The following is a 5,601-nucleotide window of genomic DNA, read 5'->3' as shown; positions in this document are numbered from 1 at the left end:
TTAAGCCTCTCCGGCGGGGGTTTCTTGTTGCGCTGCCCTTGTTACTCGCACTCGCCCCGCTTCTCCTGTAGCTCATTGTGCGTTCCAAGCCTCCTCCTTCCTCTCCTCCTCTGCGGATCTGCTGCCTTCACCATGACGAAGGGGCAGACGAGCAAGCTCGAGTCGCAGAAGAAGAAGAAGAAGAAGGCATCTCCTGCTCAGCGGCGACAGCGAGCACTACCGGCGGGTTGGATCCACAGGGATTTCCTCCCGCCCACGGTGACAATGAACGACCTGCTAGAGCTGGTGGAGCAAGGCATGGTTGCCAACAAGTCGTGGAGGTTGCCGGCGGAGGGCGAGACGGAGCCGGCGCCGCAGGAGGGAGAGCGCGTCTTGCTGCTCAGCCACGTGTACATGGGCTTCTCCTTGCCCCCACCCCTTCTTTAGAGGTATTATGAATCACTTCGGGGCGCAGCTCCATCATTTTCCTCCCAATGCGATAGCTCATCTCGCCGCATTCGTCACTCTGTGTGAGTGCTTTATTGGATGTCCCCCCCCATTGGGGGCTCTTTAAGTATATCTTCTCCGCTAGGTATCAGACTGTCAAAAAGCTTAGCCAGTCGGACGATAAAACCCATCTCCTCCAGCTCTGCGGGGGCTTAGGCTTCCAAAAGAAAACGAAGAGTAGCTACCCCCTCTCGAGTTCTCCGAGTCAGTTAGGAACTGGCAGTCGACCTGGTTCTACTGCCATGACATAGCTTGTCCGAATGCTGCGACTGGGTTGCCGCCCTTTAGCCTAGACCGTCCGGCTCCTCCCAGACAACTTGCACTCTCCAAGTTGGAAAAGATTCAGATCCAGCCTCTAGTCGACGCGCTGATAACCGTCGTCCGCAAGGGAGTCACCGGCACGGACTTGCTGGAGACCTTTCTGGGTCGGCGCATCCAGCCGCTGCAAGCCCGACACCATGCCATGTGGCACTATGTGGGGCCTGAGGATTCCACTCGGACTCACCCAGAGTGCGTGACCGGGGAGACGGTGACAGCGTGGGTCCGCGGCATCATAGGCGCATGCGACAACCCCCAAGGAGCCCGGCGAGTGAGGCCCTTCCGCGCCGACAACCCTCCTCCGAATGAGGTGAGCGCATCTTGTCGAGTGCTTTCAATCTTCTTAGATTTATCGCTTTTCTTGTGTCGCCGCTTGGTGTCTGACGTTGTCGACTGTATTTTGTGCAGGAGTGGACCAACTGGTATTCTCCCGTCTCGAACGGGAATCCCGCTGAGGAAGAGGAGGGCAGCCAGGAGGGCAGCGTGGATAGCGCCGAGTACGTCTCCGATAGTGGGGAGACGGAGGAGGAGTCTGAAGAGGAGGAGGGGGAGGCTGGGGAGCAGAGCTCGCCACCTCCACCATCAGAGCCTCGAACTAAGCGCCGTCACGAACCCGCGGCTCCGCCGGCTCCTCCAGCAGCTCCGAGTGCTCTGCCTGCTTCTCCCGTGGCTCCGAGTGCTCCACCAGCTCCTCCCGTGGCTCCGAGTTCTCGGAGCGTGAAGAGGACTAGGGATGCTGCTGCCGAGCGTACGGACCAACCGTCCAAGGTGGCCAAACCGAGTGGGCCCAAGCCTCGGAAAGCTTTGCCTCGGATGAGGATCGATGTTCCAGTTGCCTCAGCGTAAGCGTCTTGTTCTCCCATGTTCTTTCAATATTTGACTGAACTCATGCTTATCGCACGAGTGGATTTTACTCGACAGAGCTGCCACCTCCGCCACCTCTCTGCCGCGCCAGGACGATGATCCCATGGATACGGATAACGCTGCCACATCTCAGCAAGGTACGTTGTGACGACTTCGAGAGTTTGCATTATTGTTTTGCGAGTGCTGTCTTTAATCTTGCCCTTTTTCTGCAACCTCATGTTGTTCAGTCGAGCTTCCTTCGGAGGTGATTCATCTGGAGGAGGACGACCAAAGGGGATCACGGCCAACTTTGGCGCCTGTCCTTGAGGTTGTTCCATCTGCTGCTGCTCCCACCATGGACGCGCCGCCGACCGAGCCGATGCCATCGACTGAGGCGGTGTCCCTCGCGGCGGAACCGACTGGAGCGGGACTTGGGATGCCCAAGGAGTCTTCTGTCGTCCCAGGCCCGTCGATAGTCCAGTACGACGCCCGACACCTCCCGGAAGACCAAGTGGGAGCCGCCAAGGAGGCCATGGTGCAGGTGGAGTTGATGGTGGGTGATGCCAAGGGAGCATACGACTCCATCGCGTGTTTGTACAAGAGAAGCTTGGAGCTCCGAGACGATATCCGAGTAAGTGCGCTAGTAAGTTTTTACTTCCCTCTTGTAACCCACTGGGTGTCCAAGTGATATACTCGGATACAGTAGGATTATTTTGCAGTGGGTTCACTCAGAGTGAACCCAGTGGGTGTAGTCCCCGAGACTGCTGTCGAGTGCTTGCATCGGCAGTTGTCTTTATATGTATTTCCCGTTATCTGAGCAGATCCGAGCTGGTTTGCCCGAATATTACCAGTGGGGGCACTCGGGGTGCATCCACTGGATGTAGTCCCTGAGAGTAGTGTTACTCAGGTCGGGTTATAGCATTCTCGTAGATTTGTCAGTTTGTCATGTAGCTCAATAGGGCCGGCCTGTTCGAGCTTCATGCCAGTGGGGTCACTCTTAGTGAACCCACTGGGTGTAGTCCCCGAGACCACTGTCGAGTGCTTGCATCGGCAGGGGTCTAAAGAACTTTGAGCGTTGTTTGTTTTCCTTGTTGAATGTGTCTGAGCTTCCCTTTGCGCTGATTTGGCAGAAGACTTGCGAAATGGGATCCGCGTACTATACTCTGAAGGCTGAAAAGGTTCTGCTTGCTGCGGAATTGGAGGCGGTCGTGAATGACTTGGCTGGTGTGAAGGGGGCTCTTGCTGACCGAGAGAAGTCATTAGAGGAGTCTCGGGAGACCAACAAGGCATTGGTGGCCGAAATTGAGAAAATGGGCAAGCAAAGAAGTGAACTGATGGGTTAGATGAAGGTGATGAACCGTCGATGCATTCGCACGAGAAGTATGTCAACGACTGGACAAGGAAGATGATTGCACTGCTCGGTGGTAAGCTTTGTGCCGAGTGCTTCTTGACTTTGTAATTCATTCTGCGCTTACTTTCTGCTCTTCTTTTCTTTGCAGATTTCTGTCTGGACGCTGAGGCTGAAGCAGCCGACATTGAACGGTCGGTTGTTCCGAACGTTCCACTCCGCGACGAGGCCAATCGGGACATGCTCCGGGCACATATTCGCCTTGGCAGAGTGGGACCTTTCATCGGCCGTCTCAGAGAATTCATCGGCCGGATCGACAAGGAGCTGTGGCCCGAAGACGATTCCCGGCAGGAAATAGAAGGGTTGATGACTCGGCTGGAGGACATCCCGAACAGAGTGCAGGCGTGGAAGAAGTCTGCCGCTCGTTGTGGTGCGGACGTGGCGCTATCGCTGGTCCGAGTGCACTGCAAGGAAGCTCGCGAAGAAAAGCTGAAGGCGTTGCAGGTCGCCAACACCAAGAAGCTTCGATTCGAAGATTTCATGGAGACCTTCCTCGAGACAGCCACTCGTATCGCGGACGGGATCGATCTTGAGACCTTTGTGGAGCCTGCCAGTCCTGATGACGCTTGAAAAACTTTACCTCAGTATGCCGAGTGGTATTTGTATGAAACTTGGGCCACTGCTGTTGGCCGTCACATTCGTGGTTCGGTGTGGGTAAGCTTGATCCACACCGAGCCGACTATCTTAGATCCAACGTTGAATTCGAATCGAATATTTTGCTGTTCTTTCGCCAAGTTTATTTTCTGACACGATTTGGGCTCGTGGTTTTTGTTTGGCGTTTCTTGGTGAAGCCAATGGCAAACATGCAGAGCATGTAATTGTCAGTTGTCTTCACATCCACATGAGCCTCAATGAGGGTATGCTAAGCCTTCGAGTGGATCTCGAGGATACACTCGAAGGAAGCTTTTTACTTAGGCGATTCTGGATCACAGCTAAGTCCCTGAGTGTGGCACCTCGTGCGCACTCAGATCCACATGAGCCTCAATGAGGGTCTGCTAAGCCTCCGAGTGGATCTCGAGGATACACTCGAAGCAAGCTTTTTTACTTAGGCGATTCTGGATCGCATCTAAGTCCCCAAGTGCGGCATCTCGTGCGCACTCGGAGCGAGTTGATACTCATGTAGTTGCCAGTTTTCTTTACATACACATGAGCCTCAATGAGGGTCTGCTAAGCCTTCGAGTGGATCTCGAGGATACACTCGAAGGAAGCTTTTTACTTAGGCGATTCTGGGTCGCAGCTAAGGCCCCGAGTGCGGCTGTTAGCGCACACTCAGAGAGAATTTTTTACTTAGGCGATTCTAGATCACAGCTAAGTCCCCGAGTGCGGCTGTTAGCGCACACTCGGAGAGAATTTTTTACTTAGGCGATTCTGGATCGCAGCTAAGTCCCCGAGTGTGGCTGTTAGCGCACACTCGGAGAGAATTTTTTACTTAGGCGATTCTGGATCGCAGCTAAGTCCCCGAGTGTGGCTGTTAGCGCACACTCGGAGAGAATTTTTTTACTTAGGTGATTCTGGATCGCAGCTAAGTCCCCGAGTGCTGCTGTTAGCGCACACTCGGAGAGATTTTCTGACTTAGGCTATTCTGGATCGCAGCTAAGTTCCCGAGTGCGGCTGTTAGCGCGCACTCGGAGAGAATTTTTGACTTAGGCGATTCTGGATCGCAGCTAAGTCCCAGATTGCGGCTGTTAGCGCGCACTCGGAGAGAATTTTTGACTTAGGCGATTCTGGATCGCAGCAAAGTCCCCGGGTGCGGCTGTTAGCGCGCACTCGGAGAGAATTTTTTACTTAGGCGATTCTGGATCGCAGCTAAGTCCCCGAGTGCGGCTGTTAGCGCACACTCGGAGAGATTTTTTTTAGACCGGAGTGTGCAAACGCGGAAGAATTTTGGATCTGCAAAAAACCAGTCTGCTTTGTATTACTTGAATGATACTTGTTCTTTACATTGCCTTCGTCGGCGGTCACGTGTAGAAGCGCTTCAGGAGATCTCCGTTCCATGCTCGCGGCTCGTCTGTTTCCCTGTCGAGGTTGTAGAGTCGATATGCTCCGTTGTTTAGCACCTTAGAGATGATGAAGGGTCCTTCCCAGGTGGGAGCCAACTTGTGAGGCCTCTGCTGGTCCACTCGGAGCACCAGGTCACCTGCTTGGAATGTGCGACTCCTGACGTGCCGCGCGTGAAAACGCTGCAGATCTTGTTGATAAATTGTTGAGCGAGTCAGTGCCATCTCGCACTCTTCTTCTAGTAGATCCACTCCGTCTTGCCTGGCCTGCTCCGCTTCGGCTTCAGAGAAGAGTTCGACTCGTGGAGAGTTGTGAAGCAAGTCACTCAGAAGGACTGCCTCTGCTCCATAAACGAGGAAGAACGGGGATCGCCTTGTAGATCTATTCGGAGTTGTGCGGAGGCCCCACAACACCGAAGGCAGCTCGGTGACCCATGCGCCGGCGGCATGTCCAACTTCTCGCAGGAGTCGAGGCTTCAACCCTTGAAGAATAAGTCCGTTCACTCGCTCTGCTTGCCCGTTGGTTTGAGGGTGCGCCACAGATGCAAA

This window comes from Hordeum vulgare, chromosome 5H, assembly GCF_904849725.1.
Source record: "Hordeum vulgare subsp. vulgare chromosome 5H, MorexV3_pseudomolecules_assembly, whole genome shotgun sequence".
In the NCBI taxonomy this organism is placed as follows: domain Eukaryota; kingdom Viridiplantae; phylum Streptophyta; class Magnoliopsida; order Poales; family Poaceae; genus Hordeum; species Hordeum vulgare.
The sequence above is the reverse complement of the archived record's forward strand: the minus strand, read 5'-3'. Positions refer to the sequence as shown.